The 18,130-nt window shown below is 45.1% G+C and overlaps 1 pseudogene; it reads right to left on the bottom strand.

Annotated features, from left to right (window-relative positions):
* Positions 1–2,858: 2,858 nt before the first annotated feature.
* Positions 2,859–18,130, bottom strand: part of LOC108544882 (60S ribosomal protein L37 pseudogene) — a 24,581-nt pseudogene continuing 9,309 nt past the window's right edge.

The following is an 18,130-nucleotide window of genomic DNA, read 5'->3' as shown; positions in this document are numbered from 1 at the left end:
TAGAAACTCCACCTGTCCCAAAGAGACACTGCTTCCAATAAGCCTTTCAGCTCACCATTCAGTCCTTGACCTGCTTGTGACCAGAGCAAGACTTATTCCTTTCCCAGCTTTTGGGAAGACTCAGTCACTTCGGCCCACCCTGCTTAGCCCAGGTTGCTGATCTCATGGGTAAGGGTGGAGACCTACCTGGAGAGGCACCTTTCACCTATTTCCCTGTTGCACCTATAGGTCCCTACAGGGTACAGGAAGGCACCTGCATATGGCAGTCAGACTGCACAAAGACTCCTCTCAGGCCCGGGGGGAACTGAACTGGGCTCTACCATCCTAAAGGGGTTTACAATTCTGTCCAGTGTTGGGGGTACTTGGTGCTCCTCCTCAGGGAGCCCTGGGTCCCACCAGCAGCAGCCACAGGTCGTGATGTGGCCACCTTCAGGAGAGGGAGTGGTTGCCTCCCTGAGTTCTGGGACCATCCCTTTTGGAGGCCCCTCCACTCGGAGAACAATCTACAAGACCCCAGAGGCACGCACAGACCCTCCAGCTAGGACCTAAGGGTAGCTTCTGAGATGACTGGGAGACTGTTCCTGGCTATGGGACGGGGCATACTTGGTAGCCCCAAATCACAATCCCTGGCAAAGGAGCCCACCCGCCCCAGCTCCCGCCCCCACCCCACAAGCAGGGATTCTGGTTCCTGTGTCCACCCAGCCTCTCCCTGCCTCGATGTCTCAGTTGCAGGGTAAAGGTGAGGACAGACCCCTCCTTCCCGTTATGGGCAGCCCAGGGTGATCTCTGGCTGAGTCAGCCCCACGGGGAGAGCACTGCTCTGGCCAGTGGTAGAACTGGCCCGCTCACTTCCTTCCCGAGTTGGGAGGTCTGGCTACCCTGGAAGCTGCCCTAAACTGCTGCTCAACCCTTGCAGGTCAGGGCGCCTGCTGAGATCTTCCCCTCCTCCTGGGACAAACAGTATTATCCCAGCATTTGCATTACTTCCCTGGCTCTAGACTTTACTAGTAAAGCAATTACTTACTGCTAAGAGGAAGGACTTTTCCCCATGAGGGCTCTCTTCCACTCTCAAGAGGCAGGGGGCAAGGGTATATACACACATAGGAGGCGTAATAATGAGACGAGTGTGAGAAATAGTTAAAAACACAGATTCTAGCATCCTAACTTGGACTTGTCCTGATTCTACCATTTTGGGGGGCTCTGTTATTCTAGGTGAGTTCTTTTTCTCAGAGGCCAGTTTCCTTATTTGTAAAATGGCTAATAACTATGATGGAACTTTTTTTAGGATTACTACAAAAATTAAATGAGACAAAACATGGAACGCTCTTAGATGGTGCCTGGCACAGAATAGGAGCTCAGTACATGGCTTTAAAATGTGCCGTACAGGACAACACTTAATCCAAAGGGGGGGAATTTCACACAAAGTATGTTTGGGCGGGCAGGTTTTGTATTGCTGCCCGCACTATATTGAATAGACTAGAGCGTGCTTCCTGCCACCATTTCTGTTTCTTTTCTGCATAAAACAGTCCTAATTAGAGACAAGCTGGGAACTAGGATGCAAATAGCATTTCCTAAAACTCCTAAACCTGCTTAATTAATCAATCCCTGTCTCTGTCCACACACAAGAGGTTGCATCTTGGTCCCCTGGAGCCATAGGCCAGGAGCCAACCTGGATGTCTCTTTGTTCCGTTTATATAATAAAATCAGAGTCTACTGATCTTTTCTAATTATAGATTCTTTCCTTCCTCTTTGTCCTTGTTGCCTTTGCCCAAACTCGAGTCAAATTCTGGAGGCACCAAAAATCTCAGTGGAGGCAGAAAAGATGAATAAGAGCTCAACAGACAAAGAAGGCGTCATTTCAAGTTTTGAGAACGGTACAAGCAAGGCTCAGAGGCTTCCCATGACATGGTGCTCCATGGAACAAAATGTAGCTCTGTATATAGGAACAGAGGCCCAAGCAGAACCATATGGCATGATAGCGGGGCACACAAACACGCAGCTATACTGCCTGGGTTTGAATTCCAGCTCCACCACTTATTAGCAAATTACTTAATTTCTGTGTGTCTGGATCCCTCATCTGCAAAATAGGATCACAATTGTGTCCACCTCTAAGGGCTGTTGGGAGGATTAAATGCTCTGGCAGACGGAGATAACTTAGTATAGTGCTGGGGCATAGTAAGTACCCCATAGATATTACTGTCCCCAATTCGTATGTAAGTGTTGGAGCAGCCCACCCTTCACCATTCAACTCCAAGTCCGCTTTGCACAGGAAGCTTTCTTCAGTTAATCTGAAATGGCTGTCACACATCACCCCAACGTACTCATGCACTCTCATTTGTATCAGTGTTTTGTTTTGGCTTTTGGTTTGTGTATGTGTGTGTGTGAGGGTCTCACTCCTGTCACCCAGGCTGGAGGACAGTGGCGCAATCATGGCTCACTGCAGCCTGGACTTCCTGGGCTCAGGTTATTTTCCCACCTCAGCCTCCTGAGTAGCTGGGACTATAGGCACACACCACCATGCCTGGCTAATTTTTTGTATTTTTTTTTTTTTTGAGACGGGGTTTCGCCTTTGCCATGTTGCCCAGGCTGGTCTCAAACTCCTAGGCTCAAGCAATCTGCCCACCTCGGCCTCCCAAAGTGCTGGAATTATAGGCATAATATTACTGTTTTTACAAACTTATTCTCCAACTGTGGGTTGGGGATTGTCACATCAACAGAGAGGGAAGCTTACTGCAGAAAATTAGGGAGTTGTCTTGTGACACAATGACTCAGTTATGCATTCAACATTCGGTCAGCAAATATTTATTTATTTTTTTTTTAAACTAGAACATTTATCACATGACTAATCATTGAAATTCTTAAGATGAACTGGATGCTGCAACAGCTGCCCTCTTGGGTTTAGGTGTTGTTCCTTTTCAGAATCTGGCCTTCTGCGGCAAACAATTTTTAGGTGTCTCATTCAACCAGTCCTGGTGGTATTTCACCGTTTAGCCTTGGCACCTAGTTATACTTCCTCTTGTGCTTGGCAGGGTAGCCACATTTGCCACAGGTCGTCTTCTGGAGGTGGTAGGCCTTAGAGCCATAGTGGTGGTACAACGGGTGTGTCTTATTGTGATGCTTCCCAAACGATGACATTCCCCATCATCTCGCTTCTGCAGCTGAGACCAAACAGACTAGAAGATAAGGCACTTCCACTATATCTGGTCAGCAAATATTTACTGAACACTTACTATGTGTCAGAAACCATGTTCCTCATGGCTTCCCCTAAAGCTCCATGTAGGAAAATTAAGCATGAGGGTGATTGATTGAAGGGTCTCGGAAAAACAAACCTTTGTCACTAACATCCCTCCTCCTGGCCATTTGCAAGATCTAGCACTGATTACCCATCTTCAAACCCCTTGTTAGTCTGTTCTCACACCCCTATAAAGAGCTATAAAGAACGGCTGGAGACTGGGTAATTTATAAAGAGGTTTAATTGACTCACAGTTCTTCATGGCTGCGGATGCCTCAGGAAACTTACAATCATGGTGGAAGGGGAAGCAAACACATCCTTCTTCACATGGTGGCAGCAAGAAGTGCAGAGCAAAGGGTGGGAGAAGCCCCTAAGAAACCCATCAGATCTCATGAGAACTCACTCACTATCTTGAGAACAGCAGCATGGGGGTAACTGCTCCATGATTCAATTACCTCCCACCAGGTCCATCTCAGGACACATGGGGATTATGGGAACGACAATTCAAGATGAGACTTGGGTGGGGACACAGCCAACCTATATAATCCCTCTTAAAAATCATGCATTCTATCTAGGGTGCTGTAGCAGTTTCACACCTGTAATCCCAGTGCTTTGGGAGGCTGAGGTGGGAGGAACACTTGAGGCTAGGAATTTGAGACCAGCTTGTGCAACCAAGCGAGACCCTGTCTCTACAAACAAAAAATTTAATTAGCTGGGCACAGTGGTATGTACCTGTAGTTTCAGCTACTGGGAGTGGGGCAGGGCACTGACTCAGGAGGATCACTTGAGCCCAGGCGGTTGAGGGTGCAGCAAGTTATGATTGCACCACTGCACTCCAACCTGGGCAACAGAGAGATACCTACCCTGTCTCTAAAAGTAAGTAAGTACATAAAATAAATAAATAAATAAATAAATAAATAAATAAATAAATACAGCTGGGTGTGGTGATTCACACCTGTAATCCCAACACTTTGGGAGGCCAAGGCAGGAGGATCACTTGAGCTCAGAAGTTCAAGACCTGACTGGGCAACACTGAGACCCTGTCTCAATAAATAAAATTTAAAACATTTTAAAAAAATACAACTAATGCATTCTGATTGGGTCAAGGTTCTAATTTACCCAGGGAGGTCATACATCAATTATCTAATAGCATAGGAATTCCATTATCTGATTAACTCATCTTCTGTCTACAGCCATACCACCCTGAATGCCTGATCTTGTCTGGTTAACTTATCTTCTGAAGCACATGGATCCATAACGGGCTCCAGTGGGGCTGAGAACACTAGAAATGATCTGCTTGTGTATCTGTACTATTTCCCCCTGGATTCAATTTCAGGCAGTATAGGAACTAGATAATCAGACAGTATTCCTAATACCAAACACCTAAAGCATGACAAACATTCCTTTAAATGCATAGCAGAGCTTGAGGGCGGAGGAGGAAAGGAAAGCTACAGGGACAACAAACAAACAAACAAAGCAAAGAAATGAGAACCCTGAAGCTGTGGCTGCAGGTTGGGGGAGAGGGGGCGGCTGTTGAGTAATGTTGATAACCAAAGCCTGGCATAAAGCTGGGGCCCCCAAGCGCTTTGCTCTCAAGGAGGAGTGGACCAGGAGAAATCTGGCCATCAGCAAAAGGAGGAGGAGAAAGGGAAAATGTATCTGCTTCAGTCATAATTCTGGGCCTGAAAAAACATTTCCACTGAGAATTTGCAATCCTGGGCTTCAGGCGTATTTGCAAACAGAATGCGTACTGTGCCTGGTCTGGGCAAACACAAGATCAAACATGAACAAACATTAGCGGTGGATTGTTAGTTCCTTGAAGAAGCTTTGCACAAAGCTTCTCTGGAGGAGCTACAGTTAACCCAGGCTACATATGATTCCCACACAAAAAGTTTGGACAAGTAAAGCTCAAACACAAAAAATAAACCACACAGAAACAAGCCTACATGAGCAAATGCCAGCATACCCAAGAAACAGCTGCATAATATCCTTTCTATTTTCCTATAACGGAATTATTAGGTATAAAGTAAAAAATAAGAATTTTAAAATGTTTACAGAAAATAAAACTGAAAACATGACAAAGGTGCCATATGCTATCAAAACAGATGAGAGACATTTGAAAAAATAAATCAATAGAACATCTAAAACTGAAAGGCATGATAATCAAAATTAAAAACTCAATGGGCAAGTTAAACAGCAGATTAGATAGGATGGAAGACAGAATTAGTGAACCAAAAAAAAATACAAAAATGAAAACAAGCCAAACCCCTCCCCACAAGATCTAAAAAGTTATACAGAATGAAGCAGAGAGGGACAAAAACTTGGAAAATATGAAGGAAATATTAAGAGACATGAAGACCAGACTGAGTAAGATGAACATGCATCCAATTGAAGTACTGAAAGGAGAAAATAGAATAGAGAGAGGCAATATTCTAAGAGATAGTGGCTGAGAAGCAATGAATGACATGAAACCCTCAACTTCTATCATCAAGGAAGCTAGATGACAAAGGAATAATATTTTTAAATGTATAAGAGTAAATAACAGGTTGGGCATGGGCGCTCACACCTGTAATCCCAGCACTTTGGGAGGCTGAAGCAGGCAGCTTGTTTGAGCCCAGGAGTTTGAGACCAGCCTGGGCAACATGGCGAAACCCCTTGTCTACCAAAAAAAAAAAAAAAAATTAGCCAGGCATGGTGGAGCATGCCTGTAGTCCCAGCTACCTGGGAGGCTGAGGTGGGAGGATTGCTTGAGCCTGGGAGGCAGAGGTTGCAGTGAGCTGAGATCACGCAACTACAGTTCAGCCTGGGCAACAGAGCGAAAACCCTGTTTCAAAAAAAAAAAAAAGAAGTAAATAACTAGCAAACTAGAATTTTATACTTAGTCAAGATAACATTTAAAAGCAAGAGGACCTATTGAATGGGAGAAGTATTTGCAAATCATGTATCTGATAAGGGACTTGTATCCAGAATATATAAAGAATTTCTATAACTGAAAAATAAAAAGACATATAACCTGATTTGAAAATAGGCACAGAATTTTTTTTTTTTTTTTTAGATGGAGTTTTGCTCTTGTTGCCCAGGCTGGAGTGCAATGGCACAATCTCGGCTCACTGCAACCTCCGCCTCCCAGGTTCAAGGAGTTCTCCTGCCTCAGCCTCCCTTGCAGCTGGGATTACAGGTGCCCGCCACCATGCCCAGCTAATTTTTTGTATATTTAGTAGAGATGGGGTTTCACTATGTTGGCCAGGGTGGTCTTGAACTCCTGACCTCTGGCGATCCACTCACCTCGGCCTCCCAAAGTGCTGGGATTACAGGCGTGAGCCATCGTGCCCAGCCACTTTTTTTTTTTTTTTTTGAGACAGAGTCTCGCTCATCACCCAGGCTGGAGTGCAGTGGGGTGATCTCGGCTCACTGCAGCTTCTGCTTCCCAGGTTCAAGCAATTCTCCTGCCTCAGCCTCCCAAGTAGCTGGGATTACAGGTGCCTGCGACCATGCCCGGCTACAACTGGGTGAAGGATTTGAATAGACATTTCTCCAAAGAAGGCTTACAAATAGCCAATATACTGATAAAAAGATGTTCAACATCATTAGTCATTAGGGAAATACAAATGAAATCCACAATGAGATACTACTTAACAACCACCAGGCTGGCTAAAATTTAAAAAAGTAAAGACAATAACAAGTGTTGACAGGACGTGGGGAAATTGGAACCTTTCTATATTGCTGGTAGAATTACAGAATGATGCAGCCACTCTGGAAAACAGTTTGGCAATTCCTCAAAATATTAAACACAGAGATACCATATAACCCAGCAGTTCTACTCCTAGTTGTAGACCCAAGATAACTGAAAACATATATCTACACAAAAACATGTACACAAATATTCATATCAGCTTTATTCATAATAGCTAGGGTGAAAACTAACCCAAATGTCCATCAATTGATGAATGGGTAATAAAATATGGTATATCCATACAACAGAATATTACTTGGACACGAATGAAATTCTGATACAAGCTACAACTTAGATGAAACTTGAAAACATTGTGCAAGTTGGAAGAAACTGAGGCAGGAGAATAGCAGAGTAAGCTGGAGGTGAAGCGGATCCTTGGACGTAAGCTAGCTTAATCAGTAGCAAAAGCAAAACATGCAAAATAGCAGAAGTAGAATACACAAAATAAGGGAGTAAGCGGTATGTACATAGGGGAGTAAGCAGTGAGTTGAAACATGCAAGATAAGAAAAGAAGGGCTTGCAGTAGCAATTTGGTCACAAAAAAATAACAGTAAAGATAAGCAATTTGGTCAAAAGAGATAAAGTAAGGTTGAGCAAGTGGAAAAAAAAAAAAACATATAAAAGGCCATGAAATGTAACAAACTGGGACTGATACCACTCGCTGGTCAGCCTGCTCTCTCCTCTCTGGGAGTGTTACTAAGCATAACAAATTTTTGCTTTGCTATGCTATCTGTGTCACGTCCAGTTCTTTGTTTGGGACACCAAGAGCCAGGAACTACACGGTACCATCCATTAGCAAAACCAGACACAAAAGGTCATATATTAAATTATTCATTTACATGAAATGTCCAGAATAGTATTCCTTTGTATGGAATCTAAAAAGTATAGGCCCACTGCATGGCTCATGCCTGTAGTCCCAACATTTTGGGAGGCCAAGGTAGAAGGACCACTTGAGCTCAGGGGTTTGAGACCAGCCTGGACAACATAGAGAGACCCAGTCTCTACAAAAATAAAAAATAAAAAAATTAGCTGGGCGTGATAGCGCATGCTTGTAGTCCCAACTACTCAAGAGGCTGAGGTGGGAGGATCCCTTGAGTTGTGGAGTTCGAGGCTGCAGTGAGCTATGATGGCACCACTGCACTCCGGCCTAGGTGACAGGGCAAGACCCCATCTCAAAAAAGAGTTGTTGGTGTGAGAAGAGTAGAAATTTGTGCCGTAGGGGAACCCAGGAGTGTGGCCTGTACCCAAAATGACTCCCTGGGTAATACTGATGAGGGAGCTGCTCTTCTGAAGCCTTGTTTCTTCTGGTCCCTTGCACCTCCGCTCCCAGCTCACCCTGGTCTGCTCCCAGATATCCTGTACCCCTAGAAGTCCAGAGGATACCCATTCTTATCACCCTTGTGGTAGCTAGTGTCCTATAGCACTATCTGCCTGCCTTCTTCCCATCCCTTCCCCATGATCCAACACAGCCTTCTGGTGTCCTAAAAGGAGTTAGTCTGACATATCCCCAGCAAATGTGCAGATGGTGTCAAGAAATCTTTTCCCCTCCCTATTTTACAAACCACTCCGCTCCATCTGTATTAGTTTCCTAGGGCAGTGGTAATAAAGTATCACAAATTAGGTGATTTATAACAATATAAATTTATTCTCTCACTGTTCTGGAGGCTGGAAGTTTGAAATCAGGGCATTGGCAGGGCCATGCTGCCAACTAGGGGAGGATCCTTCCTTGTTTTTTCCAGCTTCTGATGTCCCCACACACTCCTTGGCTCATGGCACCCTAACTCTAATCTCTCTGCCTCTGGCATCACATGGCCATCTTCCCTCTGTCTGTTCAAATTTTCCTCTTCTTATAAGGACACCAGTCACATTGGATTAGGGCCCACCCTAATCCAGTGCCCCCCACTCCATATCCTCATTTGCAAATCAAGAGAATACTATTAGGACTGTGTGTGCATGGAACAAAAGAAAATGGGCGCTTTCACACAGTGTGCCTAGGAAGGCTATTTCATAGTATGGAACAAGAGCTTTAAAAGGTGTGCTGGCTGTGTTTAGTGGCTCACACCTGTAATCTCAACACTTTGGGAGGCCAAGGCAAGAAGATGGCTTGGGCCCAGGAGTTCGAGACCAGCCTGGGCAACATGGTGAGACCCCTGTCTCTACAAAAAATAAAAATAAAAGAACAAAAGTATCAGGAGTGGTGGTGTGCCTGTGGTACCAGCTATTTGGGAGGCTAAGATGGGAAGATCGCTTGAGCTCAGGAGGTCGAGACTGCAACAAGCCATGATAGCATCATTGCACTCCAGCCTGGGTGACAGAGTGAGATCCTGTCTCAAAAATAAAACAAAATAAAAAAACAAAGGCATGCCTTCTGGCTTTTACTCATAGGTGTTACTCTTAAGGAAATAATTGGGAAAGTGTACAAAAATGTAAGTATAAAGATACTCATTGCAGCTTTGTTTAAAACAGTAAAAAGAAGCACAAACATTCTAAATGAATACAAAGGAGAATTTATTTGCTCTTAAAGAGGTTGCAATTCAACTGAATTCTTTACTTTTACCTATGTTTCCTTCTCTGAGAACCACAACTCACTTGCAGATATTAAAATGGTGTCCTTTTATGAAACAATTAGAAACTTGAATGTTGTTTGACGGTATTAGGAATCACTGTTGATATTTTAGCTGTGTAACAGTGTTTTAGCTTTGTTAAAAATGTGTAAACTTTATTTATTTTTTAATTTTTTTTTTCTGAGATAAGTTCTTTTTGTGTCACTCAGGCTGGAGTGCCGTGGTGCAATTACAGCTCACTGCAGCCTCAACCTCCCTGGCTCAAGCTATCCTCCTGCCTCAGCCTCCTGAGTAGCTGGGACTACAGGTACCTGCCACCAGGCCCGGCTCATTTTTTTTTTTTTTTTGAGGCGGAGTCTCGCTCTGTCGCCCAGGCTGGAGTGCAGTGGCCGGATCTCAGCTCACTGCAAGCTCCGCTTCCCGGGTTTACGCCATTCTCCTGCCTCAGCCTCCTGAGTAGCTGGGACTACAGGCGCCCGCCACCTCGCCCGGCTAGTTTTTTTTGTATTTTTAGTAGAGACGGGGTTTCACCGTGTTAGCCAGGATGGTCTCGACCTCCTGACCTCGTGATCCGCCCGCCTTGGCCTCCCAAAGTGCTGGGATTACAGGCTTGAGCCACCGCGCCCGGCCTCCGGCTCATTTTTTAATTTGTTTGTAGAGATGAGGTCTTCCAAGATTGTTGCCTGGGTTGGTCTCGAGCTCCTGGGTTCAAGCGATCCTCCCGTCTTGGCCTCCCAAAGTGCTGAGATTACAGGCATGAGCGACGGCACCCGGCCTCAAATCTTCAGCTTTTACAGATGCATACCAGATATTCGCATCTGAATTGACAGGCTGTACAGGATGTTCTTCAAATAACACAGGCGCGGGGAAAGCACGTGTGTGTGTGAACGGGGCAGAATTGGTCATAGGGTTGCTGGTGGCTGGGGATTGGATACCTGTAAGCTATTCTGCTCATCTGTCTACTTTTGTGTATGATCTAAATTCTCCATAATAAAAAGTTAAACAAAGTATATATCCAGTTGAATTCTGTTTTTGTAGAATCTTCTAGGTATCACAACTTCATAGGCGGCTCTATTAACACTTCTCCATTATGTAATTTCTTTAAAATGTCTGTTTCTCGGCCGGGCGCGGTGGCTCAAGCCTGTAATCCCAGCACTTTGGGAGGCCGAGACGGGCGGATCACGAGGTCAGGAGATCGAGACCATCCTGGCGAACACGGTGAAACCCCGTCTCTACTAAAAAAATACAAAAAAACTAGCCGGGCGAGGTGGCGGGCGCCTGTAATCCCAGCTACTCGGGAGGCTGAGGCAGGAGAATGGCGTAAACCCGGGAGGCGGAGCTGGCAGTGAGCTGAAACCCGGCCACTGCACTCCAGCCGGGGCGACAGAGCGAGACTCCGTCTCAAAAAAAAAAAATAAATAAAATAAAATAAAATAAAATAAAATGTCTGTTTCTCTAACTTAATTGTTTTCCAGGATGAAATGAGTATGAAAGTACTTGGGGGACTGACAGCCTTCTACATGTAGAAGAGATTATTAGGACTCACTAGTGTTCTAAATATGTATTATTGTACTCTTTAGTGGAGAAAGAATTAAGTTAAATTTTTGGCTTCAAATAATTCATAGTCTAAAATTTTCCTGGATTTAAAGTGACTTTTCTCAAAAAGACAATGCAGGAAGGGATATAATAAGACCATGTGTGTAATGAGGCTGAGTTTGGTGCTGAAAAACTCAGCTTCCTTTGATCAATCAGATCCCTGGAGGTGGGATGGGGCAGGGACCATGTGTCCTATTCATTGCTGCATTTCCAGCACCCAGCACAGCCTCTGGCACACGACATAGGATAATAGTAATAGTGGTGATAATAATAATAAAATAGAACTAACAATTTTTGAGCTTCAGTGCCAAACAATGTGCAACTGCTTTACCTGAATCATTTCATTTCATCTTCAAAACACTCCTACGGGGAGTGTCTCAACATCACATTGAGAGAAAACTGATGCGAATACTGAGCCTCAGGAAGATTAAGTTACTCACGCAAGGTCATCCAGTCAGAGTGTGTGGGGCTGGCTTTGAACTCACGTCTGTTTGTCCTGGAAGTCACTACTTTTTTAATCAAGATGCCCCGAAATGTCAACGTGAGAAATCTGGTTCTCTTAGCGTGTCTCTTCTTGCAGGGACAGTGAGGACAGCAGGCTATTGGAGCTTGGTGACACTTGCCTCTGTAATTCCCTAGGCAGCTCCCCCAGCTCAGATTCTACACCTTCAGGCTACTTCCTGTTGTCTTTTGGGTCCCCAAACAGACTTTTGTACAGAGAAAAGAAAACGCTCACTAACCAATAAGCACAAGGCCTGGCAGGTTTATTTCTCTCTGTTATTTAATAAATTGAAGTTAATTAATAAGTGTTCATATGTCAATTTTGTGTGATTTTTTTAACTAATTTGAGTTATTGTAACTGTATATATTATATATTGTATTTGTATTAATTTTATATTTTTTGAGACGGAGTTTCACGCTTGTTGCCCAGGCTGGAGTGCAGTGGCATGATCTCAGCTCACTACAACCTCCACCTCCTGGGTTCAAGCAATTCTCCTGCCTCAGCCTCCTGAGTAGCTGGGATTACAGGCATCTGCCACCATGCCCAGCTAATTTTTGTATTTTTAGTAAAGACGGGGTTTCACCATGTTGGTCAGGCTACTCTCGAGCTCCTGACCGTAGATGATCCGCCCACCTTGGCCTCCCGAAGAGCTGAGATTACAGATGTGAGCCACTGTGCCTGGCCATTTTTATTAATTTTTAGCTTTTATTATACGTGAGTCATATATAAACTTAAGTGATTTGAGTGATAAGGCCCAGAGCCTTGTCATCTAAGGGTGTGATGATACTATCAAGCTTTCAGAGCTATCAGTTAAATAATTAAGATGTAGGAGGGAAGAAGTGTCCTAAAGGCAAGTAGCTCAGGTTCCAAAATGCCTTGCCCAGTGGGTTTTTCATAGTTGACATTTAATAAATAGTTGTTGAATAAATGACTGTGAAAAAGAAGAAAATAGTCATAAACAAAATTGGAAGCAAATAGGCCAGGTGTTGTGGCTCATGCCTGTAATCCCAGCACTTTGGGAGACTGAGGCAGGAGGACTGCTTGAACCCAGGAATTCAAGACCAGTCTGGGTAACATAGCAAGACCCAATCTCTACTACTAAATAGTAAAAATTATTTACAAAAAACTAAAAGCAGCCGGGCGTGGTGGCTCACGCCTGTAATCCCAACACTTTGGGAGGCCAAGGCGGATGGATCACTTGAGGTCAGGAGTTTGAGACCAGCCTGGCATGGTGAAACCCCATCTCTACTAAAATTACAAAAATTGGCTGGCGTCATGGCATTCACCTGCACTCCCAGCTACTCAGGAGGCTGAGACAGGAGAATTGCTTGAACCCAGGAGGCAGAGGTTGCAGTGAACTGAGATCATGCCACTGCACTCCAGCCTGGGCGACAGAGTGAGACTCTGTCTCAAAGAAAAACAAAACAAAACAGAACAAAAAAACTAAAAGCAAATAGGCAGGGAAATATTTTCGTAAGTACAATAACAAGGTCTCAATTTCTTTCTTTTTTTTTTTTTATGAGATGGAGTCTCGCTGTGTTGCCCAGGCTGGAGTGCAGTGGCGTGATCTCAGCTCACTGCAACCTCCACCCCTCCAGGTTTTAAGCAATTCTCTGCCTCAGCCTCTGGAGTAGCTGGCATTACAGGCGCGTGCCACCAAGCCCGGCTAATTTTTTTTGTAGAGATGGGGTTTCACCATCTTGGCCAGGCTGGTCTTGAACTGCTGACCTCGTGATCCACTCACCTCGGCCTCCCAAAGTGCTGGGATTACAGGTGTGAGCCACTGCGCCCGGCCTCAATTTCTTAATATATCAGGAACTTGCGAAATAGATAAGAAAAGCATGAAATCTTCAATAGAAAAATGACAATGCTAAATAAATGCAGAATGAATAAATGAAAGAATAAGTGGGGGCTAATAAAGAGATGCTTTTCCTGGAATTTAACATGTTAATTTTTTTTAGGGGCTTTCCAGTGAAGACCCAAAGACCTGCTAGACAAATTCTCAAAGAGCTGTAACACTAACATATTAATTTTCCAAGAGTACATTGGGGACCATATGAAGACAAGCGGACCTCGGGTATGTGAAGGGGGACTTAGAAAATGCAAAGAGCTCAGCTGCAGAGCTGGCTTAAGCCTTTTTCAGATGCACAGGAGGACAGGAAAGGAACTGCTGCATGGCCTAGCAGAACAATCAGATGTCCCAAGTTAGGGAAAGTAGACAGAAAAATCCGTAAGTATACACTGGTGAGCTCCCTGCTTTGGAAGTAGGAATGTGGCTTTGCTGGGAAGCTACCCTTTGAGGAGGAAATCCAACTCTACAGGTAGGCAGCAATCTCCCAACAGCAGAGTTGGGGAGAGAGCTAGAGGAGGAGGAGGAGGGAAAGGGCCTACCTGGAGCAAGGCCAGCTCTCTGTTCTTCCCTGATGGGTGGGTCACAGTGGCCCAGCCTCTGGGACAGGGTTAGGGGAAACCTGGGCTCTGATGACAGCGGCAACTTCTCAGTCTTGTCTGGCACATAAAAATAGCTTTTCCAGGTGATGTGACTCTGGGGCTTAGCCAACTGCAGGCCTGGTTACTGTGCTTGGTTACCGGCCTTTGCCCTGTCTCCAGATCTTGGAATGACTTTGGCTTTACACACTTCCCCCTAGGGGCCTCATAAGTGAAGCCTCATCCTCAGGAGACAAGGGTGACTTTTCATAGTGTGCCTCCTTTGTGGGAAGAGTATGCTGACCTTTAGGAGTGGAGGAAGGGCATTTCCCTCTTCCTTGGCTTCGAAAACATAGGGGAGCTCAGCCAGCCCATGTCTACTGTTTCCTGTGTAATTCACTAAGCCAGCCAAAGAACCTGAACTTCCTGCAGTGATGAGGCCAACACACAGTTTCAGGTACACAAAACCACCAAGAGTCACATGCCTCCTGACTCACAGACCTACCCCAGGAGGCTGTGAAAGCAGCGCACAACCAGGCCCAGGCCCTCGGGGTACCAGGAGTCACATGAACAATGAGAACATCAACAGGCCTGAGGCCACTGACAGGTGCAAAGGTTCCTAGAGTACACACATTTGCCCTAATATACACATACCTGTCCTGATTTACATACTCAGAGCCCCCTGGGCAGTATACATCACATGATGCACTGAGTTCCTTATTTTGGGTAGAACTCCCTTTTAGAGCTAGTACCCAGGCTGCTCATTTTCCTTGCTATGAAGGAAGATTCTCCACATCCCTCTATTCCTCCTTCTCCCTGATTTCTCCCTGTTGTGCAGATACAGAAGTGGCAAGGGACAACGGTGATTTAATTCCAGAAGACTGAGGAACCGAGGCTACAAAGACTCTATAAAAGCACTTAGTTATAGAATCTAATCGGCTGTAAGGAATGCTTAGAGCCATTATCAAGCTCAGCCTGTTTTCACAAGGATCCTAAGGCTAGAGAAGCAAAGAAGTTTGCCCAATATCCCAGGCTGGGCAGTGGCTGAGGCTGAATTTGATGATATAGGTGAGATAGGCAGGTTCAGTCTAGCTGGAGAATTTAGTTAGCTCAGGGGTGGGGTTGGCTTACTGAATTTTTTTTTTTTTTGAGACAGAGTCTCGCTCTGTCACCCAGGCTGGAGTGCAGTGGCGCGACCTCAGCTCACTGCAACCTCTGTCTCCTGGGTTCAAGTGATTCTCCTGCCTCAGCCTCCCGAGTAGCGGGGACCACAGGCGTGTGCCACCATACCCAGCTAATTTTTGTATTTTTACTAGAGATGGGGTTTCACTATGTTGGCCAGGCTGGTCTCAAGCTCCTGACCTCAGGTAATCCAACTGCCTTGGCCTCCCAAAGTGCTGGGATTACAGGCGTGAGCCACTGCACCCAGCCTGGTTTACTGATCTTTAGTGCATGTGAGTAATAGATTGGTCCACTGATAATAACTGAGCATCTAGTTTGCACAAGGCACAGACTAAGAAGCAAATATATATTTAAATCTTAAAACAACCCTCTCAAAGTTAAAGGAAATAATTAATTAACAGAGACAATCAATGAATAAGTATGACGCTTACATTTTTAAAATTTTATTTTGGCCGAGTGCGGTGGCTCACACCTGTAATCCCAACACTTTGGGAGGCCAAGGCGGGTGGATCACTTGAGGTCAGGAGTTTGAGATCAGCCTGGCCAACATGACAAAACCCTCTATCTACTAAAAATATAAAAATCAGCCAGGCATGGTGGCAGGTGCCTGTAATCACAGCTACTCAAGAGGCTGAGGCAGAAGAATCACTTGAACCCAGGAGGTACAGGTTGTAGTGAGCCAAGATCACACCACTGCACTCCAGCCTGGGTGACAGAGCAAGACTCCATTTCAAAAAAAAAAAAAAATTATTTTGGATTCAGTGGGTACATGTGCAGATTTGTTACATGAGTATATTGCATAACGGGCTTCTAGTGAACCCATCACCCGAACAGTGAACACTGCACTCAGTGAGTAGTTTTTCGAAAGGGACCCCCTTTGGAGTCCCTGGTAAGAACTTTTAAGAAAATACACAAGACATTCTCTAGATGGAACATGCTTATCAACTGAGAGGCATAATCATCGAACGCCGTATCAGCACGTGATATTCCAACATGCAAAAGAACCCAGGATGGGGGACTGGGGAGGTTTTCAGGGTCAAATGGGAGAGCTGGGAGCCTGAGACACCAACAGTTGTAGCTGACTTTCAGGATCTGTCAGGCGAGGGGCTGAGGGGTTCAGTGTGGGTAGGGCTTTGGGCCTTCATCGTTGACAGGAGGGATTCTGACTGGACAGCTTTTTCTCCAGTCCTTTAGCCAAAGGAGGAGGGGTCACTGGGAGAAGGAAAAAAGGGTGGGAGTCTCCTCAAAGACCAGTTGTCCTCTACCCCTCATTACCCCCTCTCCTAACAGCAGCCACTGTCCTTCTTGGCTAAGATAAGAGGCAGCAGGAACAGCCCCCTGCCCTGCTCTAGCCGAGTTGGAGCAGAGCCACGGAGTGAGTTGGCTGGCAGCAGAAATGTCTGGGCATCTGTGTCTGGGGGAGAGGTGCCAGCTGTCTAGGCGGAGAGAAAATGTGCCCATGTGCACACACATGTGTGTAAAGGTAGGGCATGTGTGAGTGAACACATGTAGCAGAGGGAAGAGCAGCTGTTGTAATTGTGAATGACAACAGCATAGACACCAGGAGAACCCCATTGTCTCCCAATCCATAGACTCAGACTCTGCCTCTCTGCCAGGAGCAAGACACTTGTTTCCTCTGGTAGCACCTCCGCCATCTACCACGCAGCAATGGAGCTCATTTGAGCCTGGCCCTTTTGCGGCTAACTTGGGCTCTCCCATGCTCAGAGAGCCCACTGTGACCGCCAAGAGAAGGTGACAGCAAGGAGGAAGGCTCCCTCTATGTTCTAACATTCAATGATTTTATGGTTCCATGAAGGAAAAAGAGAGCAACGTGTCAATACACAGATTTATCCTAAACTGCTAAATGGAAATAACTTGGAGAACAGCACAGAATGAGTAAACTCTTAAATACATGTCTCCAGTGAGTTTCCTTTTTGTTTCTAATTAACTCCATAAGACAGAGGACTGTCCCTAAGCCTTTACTGAGATGAGAAAATAGGGACTTCTTCACCCCAAATCTTTCCTAAGGTTTTTTTATTTACATACTTTTTCAAAACATTCATTGAATACTTTTTCTTCGTCTTATAATACATGCTCATAGTAGAAAAATTGAAACTCAGGAAACTATCAAACCTCCATAATCCACCCCATTCTCACTTTACTTCCACAGGCCCCAGATATGCCTGCTATAGGATACTCCATCATGTTAAAATGAGCCCATATCTCACATCTGAAGTTACTATGCTGAGTTGAAACCGTCTAGTTGGCCAGGCGCGGTGGCTCATGCCTGTAATCCTTGCACTTGGGAGGCTGAGGCGGGCGGATCACTTGAGACCAGGAGTTCAAAACCAGCCTGGCCAACATGGTGAAACCCCATCTCTACTAAAAATACAAAAAAAAATTAGCCAGATGTGGTGATAGGCAGCTGTAATCCCAGCTACTCAAGAGGCTGAGGCAGGAGAATTGCTTTAACCTGGGAGGTGGAGGTTGCAGTGAGCCGCGATCGTGCCACTGCACTCCAGCCTGGGTGACACAGCAAAACTCCGTCTCAAAAAAAAAAAAAAGAAACTGTCTAGTTAACATATATTTTGCAGACCTTTGATTAAATGTTTGTGAATTTTAGTTTTGTCATTTAAATTTTTTTGAAGTCAATATATTTTGTTTTCTATATCTCAAACATGTTTGAGAGTCCTTGAAAAGTCTATAGGCCCCAGGAACTGTGCTTATTGTGACTAAAGAATAAGAGGACCCTGCTCGGTAAAAAATGTTACTATTTAAGAGTAGAGGCCGGGCGCGGTGGCTCAAGCCTGTAATCCCAGCACTTTGGGAGGCCGAGATGGGCGGATCACGAGGTCAGGAGATCGAGACCATCCTGGCTAACCCGGTGAAACCCT

Source organism: Rhinopithecus bieti, unplaced genomic scaffold, assembly GCF_001698545.2.
Source record: "Rhinopithecus bieti isolate Rb0 unplaced genomic scaffold, ASM169854v2 scaffold_26131, whole genome shotgun sequence".
NCBI lineage: Eukaryota > Metazoa > Chordata > Mammalia > Primates > Cercopithecidae > Rhinopithecus > Rhinopithecus bieti.
Note: the sequence above shows the minus strand (reverse complement) of the source record. Positions and strands in the feature narration are given on the sequence as shown.